At 40.9% G+C, this 23,549-nt stretch overlaps 1 protein-coding gene and 1 long non-coding RNA gene across 10 annotated transcripts in view; one reads left to right on the top strand and one right to left on the bottom strand.

The window, feature by feature from the left end:
* The window catches only part of Adk (adenosine kinase), a 381,245-nt gene that overhangs the window by 204,251 nt on the left and 153,445 nt on the right, over positions 1–23,549 (top strand).
* LOC120097065 (uncharacterized) lies at positions 12,269–23,063 on the bottom strand. 2 transcript variants are annotated; one of them, XR_015638608.1, is made up of 3 exons: positions 22,759–23,063; positions 14,925–15,063; positions 12,269–14,371 (listed from the first exon to the last, which is right to left on the bottom strand). It is a non-coding gene; the product is annotated as an uncharacterized LOC120097065 (long non-coding RNA). The 2 variants fall into 2 exon arrangements; XR_015638607.1 differs by lacking the exon at positions 22,759–23,063 and adding an exon at positions 20,731–20,864 and having other exon boundaries at positions 14,044–14,371.

The raw sequence follows: 23,549 nt of genomic DNA, 5'->3' as shown, positions 1-23,549 counted from the left end.
GTCAAATGAATCAGACCTTAAATGTAAAACTGTAAAAAAGAGAACTGACAAAGAAAAAAAAGAAAAAAAAAAAACGTGGAGGAAATTGTCTGGAACTGGAGCTTATCAAATCTCTGTTTAAAGTTCCATCAGCTAAATATTCAACGAAACTAAGGGCATACTCGTTAGGAAAGAATCAGTAGGACTACTGTTTTGCATATAATATAATTTTGCGCTAAGGAACCCATTAAATTGTTTTAAAAGATAGGAATGTGGTTAAGTTTAAAAGCAAACATGCAGAACAGAAAGCAAGCATTAAGATCTAGAGCCTGATGGATTAGCCCGGCGCACTCAGGTGACGTTAGCGAAGTAACGGATGACAGACCAAACAGCCAGCAGCACCACAGGCTCAAGACAGTCTAGTAATTATTCTAGGAAAATGTTGGTCCAGTAAATTTAAATTTTAGTACAGTTAGAATTTTTCTCTTCATGTGTTCATTTGGCGTTTACATGTTTTTCTCATGGCCTAGTTGTCCCAGCCAGACCTGTGGCTGTAGGTATCGTGCCTGTGCTGGCAGACACGTAGCACTGTGCTGTGTGTCTTTTCTCGTCTGACACTGATGGTGATAACTGGACCACGCAAACCGAAGCCTTTTTCATCCTTGCATCTCCCTTAGTATATCTGTGAACGCACCACAGCCTTCAGCCGATGCTCTCCAGCTGAACTGTCCTTTTCTTTCAGGAAGACTGTGTGTGAAAAGTATATTTCGTAATCTTATTCGTTCTTCTTCTGCCGACAATTACTCTGTTATGTTCATCTGTTTCCTCACTCCTACCTGCTCCCCTTAGTTTTACTTTTAACCTCCTCCCACCCTTTTCCATGGAGCAGCTAGAATGGTTGTTTTGGGTTTTGGCCCCTTTGATTCGTGGCTCTGGGACTTATGCCCATATTTGTCATTGGCACAGACACTTGTTTTATCACGGAGCTGTCCCCTCAGCCCTGGAGTGACCTTTACAGGTATAATTTAGCAAAGCACACTTCTATATTTAAATCTCCTTCATGATTGCCGTGGAGTGCTCTCCAGAGTTCTTGTGGAATACAACGTTGTTGTTGTTGTTGTTGTTGTTGTTGTTGTTGTCATCAATGAGGGTGATCTGTCTGCCAGGGTTGATTCGGCTGATCTGACTGGCTAAGTGATGTCCCCTTCCTCCCTCACTGCTCCATGTGCGTCCCTCCTGAAGCTGCATGCCTGGTCAAAGAGGACGACCTTCCCTGAATAGAGGAGGACCAGTTTTCAGTCAGGGGTATAGGAGTAGCTATGCTCCCATGCTAGAACCTCCAGACAAACTCTCAAAGAACACAGAATTCGAAATGCTTTCCGTGGCTTTCTTCGACTAGTCTAGTATGTTCTTGCTGTTTTGTCTCTCGGTCTACCTGAATCCCCTGGAACAGGTTCTCTAAGAACTACCTCATTCATAGCTATTGGCTTTCTACTTATTTATCCTCCTGATCTTTTTCTGACTGATAATCTAAAACTTCTTGTCCTGCTTCTCTATAAGCTATTGTCTCTGTTCCCGTCCATGCCTAACCCCTGTAAATCTATATACTGCACTAGCCTCAGATTCTCTCCTAGAATGCCAACCAATGGGGCAAGGTAAAGACTTTGCTTAAACACATTACTGCTGGCAGCTAGCGTAGTACCCAGAGTTCAGTGTCTACGCGGTGTGCATATATTGAATCTGGTAATTCCAGCCCATAGTGATGAGCATATTACAAGCAACACATGAATTGGAACTATTGTGTTTTCCCTTGTTTTTCCATTCTCATTTTCATAGAGGACCCATTTCTTGTATTATCCTGTTGGGGATGTTTTTTATTTCTTTTCCAACTGAATATGATCATGTTCAAATGTATACATATAGCTAGTATTATTCTTCAACTAAATGTTTCTCTTACCATCCTTAGGATAGTATCATGATCACTGTTTTTAAAACTTTTAATATATTCTGGATAATTCCTCATTTCTTCATGTTAGATTACCCTGATCAGCCTAATAAGGTGTTAACTGGATTTGCTTCCTTTGATTCACGTTTTGAACCAAGTTTTAAATCTAGAGTGTATGATCAAAATCTTTCTAAATGTTATAATGTGTTATAAAATGTTATATATAAAATAACGACAGCTTTGTATATACTGAGAAAACTGAGAACGTTATTACTTTAGCTTTCACTGAGAAGACTTAAACAAAGTTTATCAGAAGGGATTTTAGAAAGAACAGATTGATAGCAGCTGTCTGATATAGGCCCAGAATCTGCATGTTTGGCTAACACAGACTTGCCCTGGCCTTTCTCAAACATAGTGCTAGAGCACAGAGCTAGAGCATAGTGTAGAGCATAGAGCTAGAGCACAGAGCTAGAGCATAGAGCTAGAGCACAGAGCTAGAGCATAGAGCTAGAGCACAGTGCTAGAGCACAGAGCTAGAGCATAGTGCTAGAGCACAGAGCTAGAGCATAGAGCTAGAGCACAGAGCTAGAGCATAGAGCTAGAGCACAGTGCTAGAGCACAGAGCTAGAGCATAGTGCTAGAGCACAGAGCTAGAGCACAGAGCTAGAGCACAGAGCTAGAGCACAGAGCTAGAGCACAGAGCTAGAGCATAGTGCTAGAGCACAGAGCTAGAGCATAGAGCTAGAGCACAGAGCTAGAGCACAGAGCTAGAGCATAGAGCTAGAACACAGAGCTAGAACATAGAGCTAGAGCGCAGTGCTAGAGCACAGAGCTAGAGCATAGTGCTAGAGCACAGAGCTAGAGCACAGAGCTAGAGCATAGAACTAGAACACAGAGCTAGAACATAGAGCTAGAGCACAGAGCTAGAGCACAGAGCTAGAGCATAGAGCCTTAGCAAGTAGCTTTCTGCATGCTCTCAGGAAGTAGTATTTCCCTCAGTAAAGGGCTCACTGCACTGTTTTTCTTTTTCCTTCTCCTGTCTTATCTTTTGAGTTCAGGAAGTACTTTAAATTTGCAGGCAGCTTTGAAGGCATGGAGCAAGTTCAGTCCCAGAAATATTTCCTGTTAGAGCATTAATCTAATTCCATGAAAGCAGGGCTGATTTTTCATCTGTGAAGTAGATAAGTGCCTGGAGCAGCCGGCCATTATTCTGGGTTATCGAGATAAAGCAGCTTAGTTTTGACACGAAAGAGTTTATCAGCCCAACCAGTGGAAGATTTCATCTTTTTTGTTGAAAGATATATTAATGGATTATAATCTGTCTTGGCTTTCAAAAAAAAAAAAAAAGTGCACCTTCATATTGAAAATGCCTTCCTTAGTGGGCAAGTCTGTGTTCATATTTATAAAGTAAGCCAAGCAATACTGAGGTATCCCATGCGATTAAGTCTGCCATATTATACCATTCCATGTTTTAATGTTCAAATAACTATCCCAATCTGAAATAATAGGAGATTTGCTCCACTGACCGCTCTGATGTAATTCTGAGATAGATATGGGTGGTTTCATGTGAGCGCATGTGTTTGGTATCAATGGCTCATGTTATTAGGTCGTAGAATTTCTATTAACTCATAGGACTAATTTTCGTATGACAAAATATCTGAATAATCAGTGACTAAACTTGTTTGGTCCTATTTTGTTGATTTATTATCAATATATATTTTATATTTACAAATCTTTTTCCTGGTCTTCATTTTGTCTTTCTCTTAGTTTCCTACCCCACTAAGACTCTTAGATCAATTCTAGTGGCTTAATGTTATTTAAGCCATTGTTTTATTTGAAAGTTGAATGTACACTGGGCACATTTACGATGCTTCCTTGAACAATAGTCCCGTTTTACATATATGCCTACTTATCCTTGCCTACTGCATATTTAGTCCTCTCAGCAACCTTCTGAGGGCTTATTTCCATTTGAAAAAGCTAGAAACCAAACCTCAGAAAGGTTATATCAGTGCTTCAGCTTTATCTAACTCATGAAATATGCTATTCGGACTAGACCTGGGGTCCTCTCGTACCCGACTCCTCCTTGTGGCCTACACTGTATGTTCATGGGAATAAGGCTACATCCCGTTACTTTGTCTTATACCTGACAGCAGCACGGACCTCACTGTCATTGAGTGCTTGTTTCAGCATTCACCAGCCAGTTGTCTGGGTTTAGTAAGATCTAGTTCTTTGTTATTTAAAGTATGCAGAGCCCAAGCTCAGTCATAGATGCTTTGAAACTTAGATCATCTAGTCAGCTGTGGTCGAATACTGTCACCCAGGACTCACAAACTTCCCCAGGTACAGAGCGAGTTCAAGGCCAGACTTTGAAACCCGCTTCCTCTGCAGACACACACACACACACACACACACACACACACACACACACACACACACACACGCACCTTTTTTTTTTTTTTTCAATAAAACTTGAATTATCTCAACATGGAAAAAGACTCTGAGAGGTAAATATTCTTTTAGGGAATGGTACGTTTTGTAATGGCCTCATTATGTTTGGTGTGGCGGTGCAAGCCTTTAACACCAGGACTCCAGAGGCAGGGGCTGATAGGTCCCCGTGAGTTCGGAATCTCATCTACCTGGAGAGTTCCAAACTTCCAATGATGCATGCACAACGCCACCTTGGCTTTAAAAGAACGAAAACCAGAACTGAATGAAGTCAGTGCACTGTACTGTGCATCGGGAAGCTATGAGCCTGGATGTTATGCACTCAGCCATCACTCGTTGAATCCCCTTCTGGGTGTGTCTTGGACGTGCGTATCTTCATACAAAGATGCAGAGAGCTTTCTTTTCATTGAGCTACTAGGAATTTCCTAGGAAGAGTAAGATTTGCTGCCCTGTAAATTACCATATGAGTACTTAGCACCTGTGTGTCCCCTCAGCTGTGTTCTTATAACTAATAGGTTTAACTGTAATAGTTTTGACTTTGAAACTCAAGATTTTACCTCCACTTCATGAAAAACATACACAAAAAGGATTTAGGTAGAAGGGACACGTGCGTTAGCAAGTGTGCGAGGTTCCATCTCCAGCACCCCAGGAAATAAGCACATGACAAGGTGTTAAACATCTACGTGAAAGTCATGCAGGTTAAAGCCGCAAGGTCCAACACCATACCCACTAGACACTAGAAGAGCTCTAAATAAGACATGGACGGTGGCAAGTGTTAGTGAGGGCAGGAGTGAACTGGAACCCCGTGTACCGTTGGTTCGAATATTGGCAGTTCCTTATTCGGCTGACCATACATCCTTACTGTTTGACTCAGTCATTCTACTTCTGGGCAGATACCAGAGAGAAATAAAATCCTGTGTTTATGGGAAAATTTATACCTGAATATTTGTAACAGCATTATTAAGAATAGCCCAAAAGTCTAAATGATCAACTGACTATCAATTGATAAATTCATAAATAAATTATAGTGTATCTAAACTGGATGTCAGCATGCAGGGGAAAGAGATGGGGGAAGAAAAGAAGTTCTTTCTTTAGACCTTGGGTGTGTGTCTTTCTACACACACACACACACACACACGCACGCACACGCACACACACGCACACGCACACACACACACACACACACACACACACACACACACACACACACGGGCTCAAAATGGGTTACAGGTTTAAACACATAGCCAGAAATCATAAAACTACAAGAAGACGTAGTGAGCATTTGACCAGATTGGTCTTAGAAGTGATTTTTTTTTTTTAACATCACCTAAAGGATAGCCAACCAGAGCAAAATTAAACAAGCAGGGCTGTAAACTTACATATTTTCAAAACCAGCTTTTAATATGGGTTCTTAAATGTTTCAGCCTCCCTTCCAGCCCACCACCCACCAGAGGTAGTAGGACAGAAAGGTTATTAGGATCCAGGGAAAGTGAACCTGTGCAGAAATTGTTCTTTGGAGCAAATCCCATCTGCGTTGTCAAGGAATCAGTTCAGCTCACAGGATTCAGCAGTGGCAGTTTGATCCAGTTCAGCGGTGTCGGGATAGCAAGCACAAATCAGCAGTGTTGGTAGAACCTAGTAGAATCTAGCAGGCCTCATGGGAATCGCCAGGAGTCTGCAAGAGCAACCAAGACGATCATGGATGCCAAAAGCTCTCTGCCATGCCTCTCTCGTGTCCTCCATGGGGTCAGCCTCTCCTAGCAAAACTCCACACAAGCCTGCATCAGCTGACATCACACTGCTAGTCGGCCTAAATGTGTGTGGAAGCAGCAAGAAACTGCCAGAACAGTACGTTTCCACTTCACAGAGCATCCAGTGATGCCTGTTGTCATCTAAAGGAAACAGCAGAATGCAAAGCCATCCGAAGATGGGAGGACATATTTATGAAATGATAAGTAGTGAAATATCCAAATTTGTAATGAATTCAGTACAACTCATAAGCAATTTAAGCGGGGCCGAAGCCTAAGTAGATATTTTTCTGAGGAAGATGTATAGCTGGCCAAGAATATGCAATCAATTGCACGCACACATATATTGTATATTCATATACATATTAGCATGTACGAATGTGGTACGAATGCATAACTGGTATAGTTACCATGGTGAACTGAGTGCTACCAGTCAGAAGACATGCAAATCACAAGCACACGAAGTCTGGCTTCTGCTTGTAAAGGCAGTTACTATTAAAACGTCGAGGCCGAGGAAGTGCTTGAGAGTGAGGTGAGAGCAGGTCCCTGGAGCCCGCTGGCCAGCCAGGTTAGCCACATTAGTGCACTCCAGATCCAGTGAGAGACCCTGACCCTCAACGTCTGTGAAGCGTCAACTCTGCAAAGAAAGCTACAGTCCCCTGAGGAGGGCTAGAGGAGAGAGATGCCCCCTCAGGAAATGTCAAATGGTCCACCCTGAAAACATACATACAAGTAACATTAGTTGGACTCAACAAATAATACTTGGGAATGTGCGAATGTACAGGTACACGTATGCATGCAACACAACTGGTGGGAAAAGACCCCAAGCTGAACATGACTGCGGAGGGGAGATGAAAGAGAGACATGTAATTAAAATACAGTACCAAAAGTGAAACAAAATTATATGGCCCATTCATTATATGTGATTGCATAGAATATGTTGTAGTAAGTGTATTAAAATTGTGCTTTTGGAATTTATTATAGCATGTTATATTTTAATTATATTAATATGATATGTTGTGGCACAGTGAAAATAAAAGGTTACTAATAGAAAAAGTAATAAAAATTCAGGTGGGGAACAACTGAGACTGACAGTGGACATCGAGCTATGCCATATACACACCCACCACAAACATTCATGTACACCTCACATGAACATGTATTCACACACACAAATGGAAAGTCAGAGAGAAGGCATACCTGTGTACTGTGCATTTGTAAGAATATAGCTTGGGATCGTTACCATGGTACACCGGAAGTTTCTCAAAAACAGATGATCCAGCGATTCTGTGTCTGAATTTGCTTGGGATTAAGATGATGTCAGTGTATCTGAGGAAGAGGCGCATTCGTTTCGCTCCAGCATCGTCCGTAGTAGACACGTTTGCAAGAATAACATAAGTCCATATCAACAAACGAACAGAGAAAAGATCTGCTGTACGGCGCGTGCACACAGTGCAGTGCTCTTTAACATTTTAGAATGAGCAACACCGTGCTAGCCAGGCATGGTGGCACCTGCTTGTTTGGAATCCCAGGACTCAGGATAAGAGGATCACAAGCCTGGAGGCAACTGTTCTTTAGTAGCTACCTGACACCATATGTAAAAATTAAAGAAAAAGACAAGGAAGAGGAAATCCTGCCTCTCGCAGTAACTCTTGACCAGATAGGCTAGGCACAGAAAGGTGGATGCCATACCGTACCCTAGGCACAGGTACTGATGAGCAGAGGAAACCTGGGAAGAAGAGACGATGCTGGTCTGAAGGGGCCAACCCTCCATTATGTGATGAGTAAGTCTACTATGGTCTAACGTAAGCCATAGTGATTATCTTTAAAATCACACATTGTAGACTTGAAATCTGCTGAGAAACTCAACTCTCCTTACTCTACAAACAGCTTGTGAGCCCACGGCTGTGTTAATTATTTGGGTTTCGTTAGTCATTCCACACGGTACATATATCAAGAAGCTTCATCTCGTGCTTGGAATGTGTATAATTTCTGTCTATCCTTTAAAACAAAACGTGAAAAATAAACACATAGTTAGAATATATAATTAATTAAATGCTAAATATTTAAAATTTAAAAATAATTTTTAAAAAATTAGAAACATAAAAATAATTAAATAGTGAAATATAGAAAAAGAAAAAGAAAACTATATCCACACTGGAATATAGTTTAGTATTTAAAAGGGTAACAGTAAGTTCACACCTGCTTTGACACGTACAATTCTCGAAACTATTTTGCCAAGGGAAAGAAGCCATTGATAGGGAGCATATATTGATGGTGACAATATATGAGTCATGAGGAGAGCCCAGGGTAGGTCAATCGATAATGATAGGATGTACATTTGGTGACTGTCTTAGGCTAGAAGCTTTGTAAGGAATGTGGTTAGAGAGTCTTCATTGATAAACGACTTCTCCAGGGACGATGCCTCCATGTCTCTGATAGCATACAGAAATTGTCTGAACATGGGAGGCAGAAGCAAGCTGTTTGCTTGAGTTCCTGGAAAGCCAGAGTTGCGCAATGAGACCCTGTCTGAAATGTTCTTAATTAAATTGTATTTTATAATATACAGTTGTACATCTCACCTTGTTGAATATGAGAACCGGATAGTGTTGACGGGACTCTTTTTTCCTACCCCTTATGTGCTTTGGCAAACACTTCTCTACGGAGCTTTATCCCTAATCCAAAAGGCATTTGGTTTTCTTTTAATTATGTGTTCATCTTTCATTTCTACCTGGCCTGGCTGTCAAACCCAGAGAGTTATTTGTGCTGGGCAAGCACTGTGTGAGCAAGCTAGGCCCCTTGCCCTTCAGAACTCTCGCATTACTTAGAACTGTTGGTACATCTAAGAACAAAGCATGCAAAGAGATTAATATTTGGGTGCATATTTATTTATAGTTTTAAAGCAGCCGATGTGAGGAGTTGTAACACACTAAAGAAGTATATCATATAAAAATGGCACAACTGATATTTTATTTCTTCTCTTTTATTAATTTTTTTCATTGCCAGCTTGTTCCAAGGACCTCCCCCTCCCCCACCCTGTAGACACACCCCTTCCAAGGCTTGGAAGTACAGGCAGGCCCCGAACTATTTATATTGCTCTGGGTATCCAGACCCTGGTATGCACGTGTGTTTGGCGTGTGCTATACCCGCTGAGCCATCTCCTCAGCTTTTTTCGTTTTTTCTATTTTCATCTAACACTGTGTTAGAATTGGCTTTCTCACCAAATTGCAGACCCTGTTGGATAAACACATTATACTATTTGCAGTGAAACTTTCATGCCGATAAGCCAGTGAGGAAGAATCAATACCAGAACTTTATAGGTCGCCAATTCTGTGACCTGCCTCTTCATTTCACAGCTATGCAGCTGACCTGCTTGTAAGATGATTAACTCTATGGGACTCCCTGAGCCTGGGCAACGTGTCCCTAAATGAACAAAATGCTCTGTCTAGTAGTAATTTAGTCATTTGGCTGAAAATGCATTTTGCCACAGAAATTAATTCCTTGTACAGATACTACTTAATTCCCCACGCTACTCCAGAAATGCTTCACACTTAATGAAGCTACGTGGGAGCAGTCATTAGGCAAAGGTTCAGTGCTGACAGTGAATGTGAAAGCGGCCGTCTCTCTTCCTAAGGGTCCTAGGGTTTGTGTTTTGAATGGGGCAACGCTGTCTGTTTTGTGATGAATCTGTGCTTTGAACTGTAGAGACTCCCATATCCCCTGTTTGGTCCTGTTCTCTTAACTAAGTTGAACTCTATTTGAGAGTAGATCTCTTTAAGTTGTTTCCTAGATTTTCTTTTGTAGGTGAAGTGTTTCTTGTTTCCTTGCGTATTTTGAAGTGTCCATTCAGAGAACTGAGAAGGGTATCTGCTCCTCGGTAGCACGGGTTGGGAGTGTGTTCTAAGGCCACCGCTCCTGCTTCTGGCTCTTTGCATTGACGAGATAAATACATAATTTATATTGTGGAAACGCGGGCCTGGCCTTTTAAAGAAGCTATTCCTTTTTATTCCAGTGATAAGGGACTTAAATTCTTCAGCATCCAGCAGCGAGTTCAGAGGTGATGATCATTAATATCTTGATCCATTGCTTTTCAGAACAGATAAGGCCTTTTTCCCGTAATGGTTCATTTGTCTGCTTGCTTTATTTCCCACCAGGAGTCACAAAATCCATTTCCTGTGACAATATAATAATTTTCTCAACATCTGATTACAGTGGCACACGCATGCGGATTAGAAAAGGAGAAGGAAGAGAGTAAGAATAAACACTGATGGAAACTGTTTTTATGGTCATAATGACTAACTTGGAAGAACAAATATAAGCACTGGATTACAAAGAGTTCTTCAATATTTCCCTAAAAAAAATCCTTACAGGGACTGCAGAAGTAGCTTGGGGAGTAGCAGTGTCTGTAACGCCAGCAGTGGGGAACAGGGAAGGGCAAGCCCCACCAGCTTGTTGGCCACAGGATAGCTCCAGTACAGGAAGAGACTCTGTGCTTAGTCAGTAAAGAGGTGAGCAAGAGGAGACACCATCATCCCGCCCAGACCTCTGCACACCCATGCACGCTCACATTTGCATACTCATGTTTGCAAAACATACAGCTACAGTGCGGCTACATAGACTGTTTACCTGTTTGCCTATACAGTTTAGCTCGGTTCTTTTCCTCTTCTAGATCAGAAATAACGTGGATGGGTATTACATGTATTCTCCACTAAACAAAAACAGAGCAAACAAAGTCCTAAAATCAGCTGTTCCTAACCTGATACATTTTTGAGGTTTTAGTAACTGATGTGTTGAGAACAATTTAAATGCCATTAGTATGTCTAAATCGAGAGCCAGAGCGCTGACTCACCAGGTAAGGCTGTGTTGCGAAAACTAGACTACCTGAGTTTGTTCTCCCAACCCTATGTGAAGGTGAAAAGACCTGACTCCCATAAATTGTCCTGTGACCTCCACATGTGCTCTGTGGCCCTCAACGCCCACAGAAATACACACACTAAATAAAAAATTAATTTTCTAATTTAAATATACATAAATTTGAATATCAATACCTGCGTTTCTTGTTTCTAAACGGATTCTCTAGTATAAGCTACAAAGCAGTTATTACATAATTTTTGTTTAATGAAATTAATTTGGAGGTGTCATAGCCATGATTCCTTGATGTGTTTATAGAGTGCCTCTGGATGAAGGAAGCGGCTGCATTGGAGAAGTGACTTGTTTGGTCTATAATGTCACGTTACAGTGTGTTTGCACATGGTGGAGGGAAGGGTGAATTGGTTCCTGAGAGCCTCCCAGTTATACAGCCAGTGCCATCTCTGTTCTACTCCGAGCCATTTAACCTCTCTTAACCTTGGTTTCCTTATTTAGAGGACATGCCTGTTGAGCCTTACCTAAATCGTAAAGCGAGTGTCAGGAGTTGTTTACTGAGAATTCTAGGAAAGGCTAATGGAAACCGTCAAGTATAAATGAAAGAGTTAGAACTGCTCTCCTCCCTCAGGAATCCCCGTTCACACACTGAACCTCTCTCACGAATCTGCCTTTCCAAGGCGGGGCTCTTTAAATACAGGTACACAGATTAATCATTCTATAAGATTTTTGATAAGGCTGATTTCAGTAGGGAATTAGATAATTGATTTCAATAGTGATTAGAAGTAAGTTTATAGCCTAAACATTTTTATTGCATTTAAGTAGTTAGGAAAAACAACTTTTTTTTTTTTAAGATTTATTTATTCGTAAGTACATTGTAGCTGTCTTCAGACCAGAAGAGGGCATCAGATCTCACTACAGATGGTTGTAAGCCACCATGTGGTTGCTGGGATTTGAACTCAGGACCTCTGGAAGAGCAGTCAGTGCTCTTAACCACTGAGCCATCTCTCCAGCCCGAAAAACAACTTTTTAATCAAAACCTAATACAGAAATTCTTAATAAATTCAGCCAGGTGAATGTGGAAATGAATGATGTGTACTTTGAAAGGTCTTCACTTTTTTATTACTGATTTAATACCAATTGTTTGTCTACTGCTCATTCAAACCGCTCACCCTTCTTTGCAGGAGAGGGAGAACCATCTTGCGGCTTTCCCGGGAGCCATTCCAGGCAGTCTCTCTTTTTATTTTTTTATTTTATTTATTTATTTATTTTTTTTGGTTCTTTTTTTCGGAGCTGGGGACTGAACCCAGGGCCTTGCGCTTCCTAGGTAAGCGCTCTACCACTGAGCTAAATCCCCAGCCCCCAGTCTCTCTTTTTAAAATACTCGTTTTAAATTTCTAGGAGGGAGATATAAGGCACAGCTTCAAAACCTACGTGTAAGTCAATCCATTTTTCAAAGAGTATGTATCAAGCTTGCCAGTAGACCAAATTGTGGCATACTAAGGGCAGCTGCGTGTGGGGAAATGCCGGGGATGAGGGCGGTAAGTATGTAGGGGTCAGGAGGACTTTATATCCCATGACTTGGGATGTAAACTCTGTGTTCCAAACGGTTGGCCGCTCTCCTAGGAAGTAGTGAGATAGAAGGCTGTGTTTGAGAGTTCTTCCTCCTTTATGCAAATGAGCCCAGGTCCACAGTGAGGGATAATTGGTCGACAAATATCTCCAGCTAGTCTTTTGCTTCTTACTACATTTGCAGTTTGGAAATATATTGAAAGACACGTAAATTAGTGACTTTCTCACTTCCATTCACTCTGTGCAATTCAGTGTTTCTTGGTTATTTCATTTTGTTTTTATTCATTGTGTATTTTAGCTGTATTCTTCTGAGGCAGAAAGACTGGCCTCAACCCGGCTACCATTTGCCTCAGCCTCCCTGGGAACTAGATATAGCAAGGCATATGTAGTTTGTATTTATAGCATCATGTGTTCCTCACTGGAGTTCTTCCTTCCCACCCTCCCCAACCCCACTCTGTGCCAAACAACTCAAGTTTGCTCTAGCTTTACCCTCACTAATAATTCCTGCCAACGTCTGGCTGTAGCTCAGTAGTAAAGCACATAAATTTTGAGCCTGTTAAGTTGCTTGTACCAAAAATAATAATGATTTCTATACAGCATATATTGCTGAGTGTGTGACTCACTGATAGTCTGAGTTTAGCATGTGCAAAGCCCTATGTTCAATCCCCAGTAAAACACACACACACACACATATACACACATATACACACATACATACATACACACACATACATGATCATACACACACATGATACATGCTCTAAACATGCTGGGGTTTGTTTTGTGTTTGTTGGTATAGGATTTCTCTTTGTAACCTTGGCTATCCTGGAACTCACTCTGTAGCCCAGGCTGGCCTTGAACTCAGAACTCACCCTGCCTCTGCTTGGAGTAAAGGTGTGTGCCACCCCTGCCCACCCGTGCCGATTGTTACATTTGTAACTGTGCTGTTTGCCATACTTGAGTATCCCTTCATGACCTCATCCACCATAGGAGGGACAAAGCTACGATCATAAAGGAACGAAACCTCCTTCACAGACTTTCTTAGGTTCATTCATTAGGATTTGAATGAGTTACGTTTTGAGTAGAAACTATCGATAGATAAACATTGGGAAAGACTGGACAAAAAAAGGTTGGGGCTTTTAGTGAGAAGGGTAAATATCAGATCTGGGAGGGGTTTGCTAGGAAATGCCTGGGGAGGTAAGGCTAGTTGATAAAGTTGATAAAACTGGAAAAGTTCTCTTGCTGGTACTGAAAGTGAGGACCGTTCTCTTCTTTGCTGAGGCTCTGACGCAGTCTTGAGCCTTGAAGATGCTACCTATGTTCTAACACCAAGCACATCACTGACCCGAGAAGAAAATCCTTCCTTGTAAGTACAGAAGTTCCATTCTTTCAGAAGTTATGGGAAGTTTATGCCCTGCTTTTTGACAGAAGAAAAATGGGACGTTCTTCTGTTTGTTGTTCCTTCGTGCTCTTCAACTCAAGAGTAATCTTTTTTTTTTTTAAAGAATTATTTATTTTATGTATATGAGTAGTACACTGTAGTTGTCTTCAGACACACCAGAAGAGGGCATCAGGTCTCATTACGGATGGTTGTGAGCCACCATGTGGTTGCTGGGAATTGAACTCAGGACCGCTGGAAGAGCAGTCAGTGCTCTTAACCACTGAGCCATCTCTCCAGCCCAAGTAATCTGATGTCAAACGGCTTGCTCTAGTTTCCATGGTTATGAGTTTCCCCTCGTAACCAGCGTGATAAACTGAGATGATTCTGATATTATGGTCGATATTCTATTGCTGTGCGTTTCCCACCTTAGATTCACCTCTGTAAAGTAGAAATCATGAGAGCACTTACTTCAAAAGACAATTAAATCAATAAAAAATATCCAATGGTTCTTAATTAAGTGATCCGGCACATAGTAAATGTTTAATGAATAATTTATGACCCTTAGAGAATAATTTATGCATCTTTAGGGAATCATTTCCCCTAAGAATGTATGTTATAGGGTAGAAAGATAGCCTAAGAAAGTGCTTGCCAAAGAAACATTAGAAGCTCAATCTGATCCTTGAAATACACACACACACACACACACACACACACACACACACACACACACACGCGCGCGCGTGTAGAAAGCCAGGCATGATAGTGGCAGGGAAGGCAGAGACAGGTGACTCTCTGGGATTCCTTTGCCAGACTAGCCTTAGGCTGGATGGGAAGGACCCCTTCATTTCAAGGAACTGACCTGAATCTCTATCCAGACTAGCTAAGCAGTCCAAGAACCATAGGTACCCAAAAGAGGTCAGGAGTGGAGCACTGGTGGCTTTCTCTTTGTCAAGGAACGAGTGCTTCCAGGTTACCCAGATTATTGGCTCACCAGACATCAGCTGACCAGGTGCAGTAGTTACGTCTGAAGGTCAGAGGCTGAAATGGCATCATCAGGGAGAACTGCGTGTGTCTCCGCTCAGGGTTTCCAGGCACTGCCTCCTTTGGAAAGAGTTCCGAGATGAGGCGATCTAAGGAGAAAGTTGTGTTGGAGTGTGGAAGCAATGAGTGAATGTACACCTCTCCATCTAGAGAGTGACTTTCAGTTTTGCTTTTGGGTGGTCTTTGCTGTTTTGAGACAAAAATCTTGTGTATCCCAGGCTAACTTCAAGTCCCCTGTGAAGGTGAGGCCATGTTCCTTGTCTCACACCACTTGGGATGCTGAGGCAGAGTAAAAGTGACCTCCGAGACCAGCTGGAAGCAGAGTGCTCAGCTGTAGGTGACCAAACAAGGGTACAGTCAGGAATGCACCGTATGGCTTCTGAGCACCTCAGAACACACACACAGTATGTTCTCACACAGCACCTCAAAGTGTCCGACAGTTGTTGAATAGTAATCAAACCTGAAATCTGTCCCTTCTATTCATTTGACACGGTCATACCTGCAGCCCAAAACTCCATGTCTAGTGCTCAGCACAGCCTGCTTTCCTCCGTGAGAGAAGGGCCTTGTGCCCTTCTTCCCCTGTAGGAAACCCTTCTGGAGTAAGAGTTTTGACCTTTTTGATGCTTCAGGGCTGTATAGTGTTACATTGATAAGATAGTTAATAGATATTGCTTGTCGTAATAATTTAAAGGAATACACAGGAAAAATCCATGCAATTCATCTTAACAGTCATGCGTGCTGGGAGGAGCAGCCGATGGATTTGAAGCGTGTTGTGTGATTGTATGTGCATGTGTGTGTGATATCTGTTAGATCAGTGCTGTCCACTGATAGAGAGATTGCTTTATTTTGTATTCTCTCACTAATTAAATGTTAGAAGTATATCAAAGGAATAGCAACTGAACTTCCTTTCCTGTTATTACACCTAAAATTTGTAAGAATCATGACTCTACTTTTCATCTTTTACAGCGTTAAATGAAATTTTACTTGCATTTCTGAAAAAAGTCAATTGATCTTTCTAATGGTTTTCTTCTTCAGTGTATCCTGAGGTGTCTCTGATTAAAGAGAGAGAGCAGAACACATCCCATCCAGGTAGCTCAAAGATGAGTGTCGTTGCTGTTCTCTAAAATACGATAAGAAGTTATATATGAAGCTTTCCTGAGGTGGCACCCAGCTTTGACATTCATTTTCATCTGATGACCTGATCCATTTTGGTCAACAAATCAGGAAGAGAGGTGGGCGGAGAGGCAACTATGTAGGCAGCCTACTGGAATGACTGACTACATAGGCATTTCATCCCATTTGTCAGAAATTAAAGTTTAGTAGTACTGGGCATAAATTAATACTCCTAAATTAGGTAAGGACAGAATTCATATAAATGGATGTGATTAATTCTTTGTAAAGAAGTAAATGGCAGAATAGTTAACTCAGTATCAAAAATTATAATTACAGTATGGCTTCTTTTTTTTTTTTTTTTTTTTTTTTTTACATTTCTGATTTTCAAATTTTTAATTATTTGAGGGGGATACGCATGTGCCTTGGGACAATTCCGGAAGTCAGAAGACAGCTTGTAGAGTGTAATTCTCTGCACGCTATGGACCCCAGGAATGGAGCTCAGGTCATCATACTTAGATATAAGTACCTTTACCTAATGGCACCATCTTGCCCCTGCACCACCTCTTCCTTCCTTCCTTCCTTCCTTCCTTCCTTCCTTCCTTCCTTCCTTCCTTCCTTCCTTCTTTCCTCCCTCCCTCCCTCCCTTTCTCCTTCCCTCCCTTCCCTCCATTCATTTATTCATTTTGCTATGGACAGTTTAAAATTCAGGGGACTGGAAAGATAGCTCAAAGCTTAAGAGCCCTGGGTGGAGCTCTTGTAGAAGATGCAAGTTTGCTTCCCAGAATACATCAGGCCCACGTCTGCTTACTGTTGTTCCTGTCATTCGGGCTCCAGGGACAACAAGGCCTCTGTGACGCACTCACACAGACATACATACACACATATATGTGTGTAGAAAGAGAATTCAAAATTCTCTTTTTAAAATCTGTGTAGAAAGAGAATTCAAAAGAACAAGACCAATTACATTGACTAAACATTTCATTTCCAATATAGTTGCCCATATTGATCAATAGTATACATGTGATATGTGTTAAAAACTTAAGAAAAAAATATAGTTTACCCTGAGAAAATAATAGTTTCAGTAAATTTGCAGTAAAAGAAATAGACTCCGTTAGCAAGAAACCAAGAATAATACATTTTAGATGAATGAGTTTTGACTTTTCAGGGTGACATCAGAATTTGTCCGAATTTGGATTCTGTCATTAAACACGAATGCCAGTGCTCACTCTTTCTGTAGATCTACTGGTTCTGTCGGCCGTGTCGGTGCTGGTCACTAGCTTTGCGTGCTGCGCTCACAGCCCTCAGGGATTTCCTGTTCACCACAGAACTTGGAAGTCAGTGGTTAATCCACACACAGGAGTATGAACGGAAGAAATGAAACTAGGTATTCAAGCTTATAAACAAATATAGAGACAATCTCTGAGATGTATGTCAGGAAACTCATAAATGAGGTACAGTAATAGTAACAAGAATGACTTTGTTTTCAGAAGCAATCTTGAGTAGGAAGCCATAGGTGAGTGCTTACAGATTCTGCTCCCAGGAATGCAGTGAGGTCAAGGAAACCCTGTGATTTGTTGTGACGTGCCTGACATCTGAGTTCAAGGGAACTGACGCCACAGAGCTGCCCTCTGCCCTCCACTTGTGCACTGTGGCACATCTGTCTATCTGATCCAATTACCGATACTCATAAATAAACAATATTCATAAAGCTGATTATACGTGAACTAAAGACAGACTCAGATTTGCTTCCTCCTGTCATAGACCATTAAGACTTTTGGCTTTAGTGTCACTTTAATCTATAAAATTATAAACTTATTATTGGTAGTAATTCTGAAAAAATCGAAATGTAAGGCTTTGGTTATAAAGGGAGGAATAATTTCTGGAACCTTCAGATCTTATAGTCACTTAGTAAGATGTTTTAAATTGTTCCTGTTTCCTAGTAATTTTGTGTTCTGCTTGATTGTGCAAAGCATCGTTTAATATATAAGAATATGATAAAAGATTATTTCTTAAAGATCCAAGGAACACCTGTTCCATCCAAATATTTTATTGAAAATTTTTAACGGAAATCCAGCTACCAAATGCCTAATACGCTCACATTTATAACAAAAGTTGACACGTGAGAAAGAGTAAGCCCTCGCATCCATCTCCTGACACTGTCTGCAATTTCCTCAGTTTGGATTGATCAATGTTTGATCTACTTCCCATCATGCAAACATGCTACTTTGACTCTCCCTCTCTCCCTCCCTTTTGGATAGTTTACAACCCTGTGAGAATGGTGGGCTTTGTTTGTTCTCTTTGGCCTGAAGCCAGAGGTCTCCTATTAGTATAATGAAGTTCATTGATGTGAATTTGTTCATCTCCTGGGTAGCTTTTCACAAATTTAAGGCAATTAAATCTTTTATATGACATTTCACTCGGAGTTATTAGTAGTCGAGTGATTTTTGCTTTTATAAATTACTTCATCATTTTAGGGTTATTTCCTTCCCTGTTTTCCTGCTTCTTCTAGAAACCTTTAAAATTTTATTAAAAAAAAAAAACAGTTGGACACAACTATTTCATTGGTCATTTATAACAATTTATAAACTTGTAATTCACCGGCTATTCATATTCTAATTACCACAATTTTAAAGAACTAATTAAGTTTTTGGTCTTATGCATTAAGAGTTGTTTGTCTTAAGCTTGTCTTCATCCCGATAGAAGCCCTGCTGAACTTGGGAAGCAATGACAATTTGGAGACTTGGATTTAAACAGTATTAATTTCTTTAAGTAAACCATTTAAAAATAGATTTTATTTTATGTCAGAGAACCGTAGTGATCTCAATATTTTCTCATAGCTAACACATGTTGTATTTGGGGGTCCTGTCACAGTGAATGGACCTTTCTCTAGCACATTAAAAAGAAAAATGTCTAGTAAAGGTCAGCCATGTCCTAAAAGCAATGCTTCCAAATTAATAAGATAAAAACCTTTACTGATCTTGTGTGTTTATTGGAAATCATTGATACCGTATATCTTATTTTACTGTGTTTTACCTGTATGTTTATAAGTACACCACATGCACACAGTGCTTCAAGAGGAACTGGGGTAACAGTAGGATAGTGAGCCTCCAAGAGGATGCTGGGAATTAAACCCGGGTCCTCTGAATGAGCAGTCAGTAAAACACACAGGGTCACTTCATAGATAAATATCATCTTTCTAAGGTGTTTCTGAAAAGTAGTAGGCAGGCATAATTTGCTCAGTTTAACTTAACAATAAATATACAAGCATACTCATGGAGGAAAAAAACAAAGAAACGAACCCAGCAGTATGACTGAAACTATGGAACTGACAAACTCTGAGAACAACTGAAACATTTAAGGAGGAACAATGAAATAGTATCGAGGCTGGAGAGATGGCTCTGCAGTTAGGAGTCAGAAGGTGCCAGGCAGGGCCCTCGTGGTCTGCCCTGTGATAAATGATAAGTGAGACTGTGCCTCAGAAACAAGCCGACAGAAAATAATAAACAGTCTCGTTGGAGTACTCCCTCTTCCCTTTCCCCCTGAACACACGGCAAGATGTGATATCCCCCCATGTTCTATTCCATGACAGAAAGTTTCATCCAGACAGTTGGGAAGTACAAGGGTAGACCAGACTGAACATCTCTTTTCATCACTCTGGGACTGAACCACTCCTTATGAGCCACCCTTTTCATTCCAAGACATCTGAGTTGAAGTGGACACAGTTTGGGAAATATTAGTACTTAAAATAAAACTCAGCTCTCTGCAGTGAGGAGACATTCTCAGTAAGCCTGGGCCTTCCCTCTGTGTTGTCTACCTGCCTTTGCTGTTGCATTGCCTCAGTGACTTGAAACAACCACCTCCTCACTCCTGCCATTGTACCACTAGGAATATTTCTGACATGATAAACCACTTTCTTAAACAGATGCCACTCTATTTTATTTTCAAATTTCAAATGAGAGAGGGACTCGGATTCACAGATTTCTCTCCCTCTCCTCTCCCTCCCCCTCCCCCTCTCCTTTCCCCTCCCCTTCTCCCTCTCACTCCCCCTCCCCCCCCTCTCTCCCTCTCCCCCCCCCCTCTGGCTCCTCCTCTGCTCCAAAGGAAACCCTGCAAGGCCACCTGCCATGGGGCATGTTTCAGTCAGCATCTCCAGGTTTTCTGAACCTTTGTATGCCTTTGTTACCAGAAGGTCCTCTGGACAAGGACACACAGTAATCCACACAGAGACACACAGATCTCCCCTGTACGCATGTATGCTGGGTGGAACTTGTTTTATTTGTTGTACCTTAAAGTTTGCTATTCTCAATTTGTAAAATTTCATACATTGATAGATCATCCAGATTTGGGGCTTTACTTTTTTTCCTCTTCAGACATATAAATAGTACGGTTGGCTGTAAAACATTCTAGAACATGTAGAATACTTACAGTTGTTCAGATATTGGCTATTTTTAGAGTGCTGCTCGTGGGGAGATTTGATTGAGGACACTGAGTTCTGAAAATGTACTCATAGTTTTATGTTCAGGACAAATGGTTTAATGTCTCTGCCAGATTTTACCTTGCCTCTCACCGTGTACCATTTAGACATTGTGCAGAGACAAAGGAGAATTGTCCCTAACAAAAATATGGAATCTCAAAGCTCTTACTTCTGCTTTTCCGTTTTGATACTCTGAGGCAACAGGACGTGACGTGGACTTGTTAATAGAATGTTCCTTTCCATGAATTACAGACAGCTTGAGAAAATAGTTCAAGGAGAACCGTAAGGATCCGCCTGGTGATCTCCTTTTGACTGAGAATGTCTTTGTCAGAAATTATGTCATCACAATGGACTGTTAGCCAGGAAGTTCTGTCTAGCAGATGAATGGATGTGAAGTCCAGGGTTTCTAATAAAAGACACTATTGTAATGCTGAAATACTGTTGCCAAGGCTTGCCAATTTTCTGTCTTTAAATTTATAGGATAGTTTTGTGTTTAAGGCATACGAAAGAATAACTCCTTGGAGTAAAACAACTAGAAACTTGAGAAACCAGAAATAGAAAATGACATTTCCTTTCACAGTGCCATTTAAGTTCCCAGGTTCTCCAGGGTCAGCTGCTAGATACTTGTTCCTTTGTCTCAAAATAGTAGCTTTTTTTTTTTTTTTAATGAGGATATTTCTTTCTGTACCAGTTAGCATCTGTTTTTATCTACCTATAGATACTGCTTTAACATTCTTACCTTCCTGGTCATGAGGCTTCCGTTGCCCATGGATGAATGGTGAGAACAAAGGCTTTGATTATTCTTGTCAGTATTAATTACATTTCAGTTAATTCATTCACCGTGGCTCGAATGTGGGATATTTTAGCTATCTGACCTTTCCCCTTTGTGACACTAGTTCTGTTTTTATTTTCCATGAATAGCTTACATGTCTTCCTTTTACGATAGCTTTACACATAGTAGGTCTTCAGTGTAACGATTGTTCAGAATGTGTATGTTTTGTGGGCTAAGGCTATCTCTCCTGCTGTCCTATCTGCTTCCTGAAGTAGATCTCTTTTAATGGATACCAGACTATACAATTAATAGTGACCTCAGCGTGCATATGCAATATATAAAAACACTGAAAACTTCGAAAGTCCATTTTGCAACGCTACTCCCCAAATCTAACAAATAATAAAATATCTTATCTGTACCAGGGTTTTATTATACAATGACAGCTTTTTCATGTGCTGTATTATAGCCTGTTAACTAAAAATAAATGGGTATTTAAAAATGGAAAATGAAATTACACTGTTGCCTGAAATATCTTAACTCAGGTTTTATTACAGGTTACATATGGTATCTGTTAGAACTTTGAGCCTGTGTTGGTTGTTGAATTATTATGTGGATTAACTGTTGCATTTGAAAGTTCTTGACTTTGAAAGTGTATGTCTGTTTTAAATCTTACGCAGATTCCTTGCAGGTCTTGCGAACAGTCTAATCCCTTTCTTGTGCGTCCCTTTTTTGTTTGTTGTTTTGTTTTTTATTCCCGAGCACAAAGACCTCAGCAGCAGCAGCAGCAGCAGCAGCAGATGCAGTGCACTGCTTTGGATAAATCCCTTAGCAGAGTGGTTTAATTACAAGAGCCCCTTAGCAGTTGACCTAGCGTACAGAATCCAGAAACAGTTAGTAATGTGGAGAAATTTAGAGATGGTACATAGACTTTCAGGAGAAAATGATTTTATCCCCATCCTCCTAGGAGAGCTAACACTGGCCTCGAGAGTGCTTCCTAACAACCTCTCTAAACTCCTGTGTATCGGTCTGTAGAGGAAGAGGGAAAGAAAGGAAAACACTTTAATCCATATCAGATTTTCTTATACAACTTACTACCGAAGTTTCTGGAAATGATTGAATTAGTAATTAACATCTCCTATTTGATCATTTTTTTAATCTAGATATTTTTGCATCAAAGTCTAACAGTCTGGTCACAGTGAACTTGCTCAAGTGGAGACTGAATGAGCCAGCCTGGGGCGATCACACCACCAGCCTCCACTCTGCAACTCACAGTTGCTTCTGTGCTGGGTGTACATTGCGTCAGCTGACTAGGATCCAACGTGACGTGTTCGGTTGGGCTGCGTAGCTCATCGCACACTGAGCTCCCCTGAGACAGGAATCTCTGTGAACGCAGAGAATAAGCTATAGGAAGGCCAGAAGACTCACCAAGTCAAATAGACACAGGAAAAAGGTGGCTCTTGGATATATTTACAATAAGACAGAAGTTTAACCTCTCTCTGAGTCGGGATTTGTGGATTTGCACAGATCTCAATATCCTCTTCCGGAACTCCGAAGTAATGTACCAAGCAGATTTAGTTAACGCAGAAAAGTGAAAGTCTTGAGAAATTTCTAAGCAACTATCTTATCATTGCTGTGTTTTGGTTTTGCTGTTTTAATACTGACTCTATCTGCCCTTGACCAGATTCACTAACCGCCTGTCAGTGCCGAGCGGCCTCTACTGCTGCTTCCTCTTTCCAGGTACTTGTTGAGGACCAAACACAGATCCGTGTGTGTGTTTGTTGGCAGGTATCCAGCTTGCTGTGTCTCCTTCATTACGGTTGGGCCAGACTCAGAGCTCTGCGTGGCTTAGTAAGGGTCTACAATTAATGTTAGAAAAGTAGATGGTGGATTAGCTTACTAATGCTTGTTGCTGTAGTGCCAGGAAGGACCATTACACAGGATTTGATCATATTTTCACTCACTGTGCTTGAAGTTAAATATTTCGTATGGGTAGCTCAGTTACTACATGTTGTAACTTCACTGGCTACTAAAAATATTCCCCTAACCAATACAAACAGAAACACCACCTTCAGGGTTTTTTTTTTTTTCCCAGAAATATTGCCTTAAAAATACATGGTATACTAGAAAGTTACAGGAACTCTAGAGACAAATGAAGCATTAACACGGGGTTAAAATATGCTCAGGCCTAGAGAAAGAATGTTTCAGTTTTAGATAGA

The sequence above is a fragment of the Rattus norvegicus genome, chromosome 15, assembly GCF_021556685.1.
Source record: "Rattus norvegicus strain SHRSP/BbbUtx chromosome 15, alternate assembly SHRSP_T2T, whole genome shotgun sequence".
Classification (NCBI taxonomy): domain Eukaryota; kingdom Metazoa; phylum Chordata; class Mammalia; order Rodentia; family Muridae; genus Rattus; species Rattus norvegicus.
The sequence above is the reverse complement of the archived record's forward strand: the minus strand, read 5'-3'. Positions and strand labels throughout refer to the sequence as shown.